The sequence below is a fragment of the Atta colombica genome, unplaced genomic scaffold, assembly GCF_001594045.1.
Source record: "Atta colombica isolate Treedump-2 unplaced genomic scaffold, Acol1.0 scaffold37, whole genome shotgun sequence".
In the NCBI taxonomy this organism is placed as follows: Eukaryota; Metazoa; Arthropoda; class Insecta; order Hymenoptera; family Formicidae; genus Atta; species Atta colombica.
The window spans coordinates 404,679-405,602 of NW_017259480.1; positions in this window are offsets into that span (position 1 = coordinate 404,679).

Sequence of the window (924 nt, forward strand, 5' to 3'; positions counted from 1 at the left end):
GGAGGTTTTAATTTTTTGCTTCAATATGAAGAAATCTGCGGCTGAGGGATCGAATGCTCTCAAATACTTATGGTGAGGTCGCTATTAGTGAAAGAACGTGTGGTTTCAACGCTTCAAGAACGGTGAGTTTGACGTCGAAGACCGGCATAGCGGTGGAAGAGAGAAGGTTTTCGAAGATGCAGAATTGGAGGCATTACTTGAGCAAGACTCGTGTCAAAATCAAGAAGAATTGGCACGATCATTGGGAGTGACTCAACAAGCCATTTCAAAACGCCTCAAAACCATGGGAATGATTCAGAAGCAAGGAAATTGGGTGCCGTACGAATTGAAGCCGAGAAATGTTGAACGGCGTTTGTTTGCTTGTGAACAGCTGCTTGAAAGGCAAAGACAGAAGGGATTTCTGCATCGCATTATGACTGGGGACGAAAAATGGGTTCATTACGATAATCCCAAGTGCAGAAAATCATGGGGTGTTCCCGGCTATGCTTCCACGTCGACGGCCAAACCGAATATTCAGGGCTCCAAAGTCATGCTCTGTATTTGATAGGATCAGCTCGGCATAGTGTATTATGAACTGTTAAAACCGACTGAAACAATCACAGGCGATCGGTATCGAACGCAATTGATGCGTTTGAGCCGACCATTGAAAGACAAACGGCCGCAATACAACGAGAGACACGATAAAGTGATTTTGCAGCATGACAATGCTCGATCCCATGTTGCGAAAGTGGTCAAGACATACTTGGAAACGTTGAAATGGGAAGTCCTACCCCACTCGCCGTATTCTCCAGACGTTGCTCCCTCTGACTATCACTTGTTTCGATCAATGGCACATGGCCTGGCTAACCAGCACTTCCGGTTTTATGAAGAAGTAAAAAATTGGATCGATTCGTGGATAGGTTCAAAAGATGACCAATTTTTTCG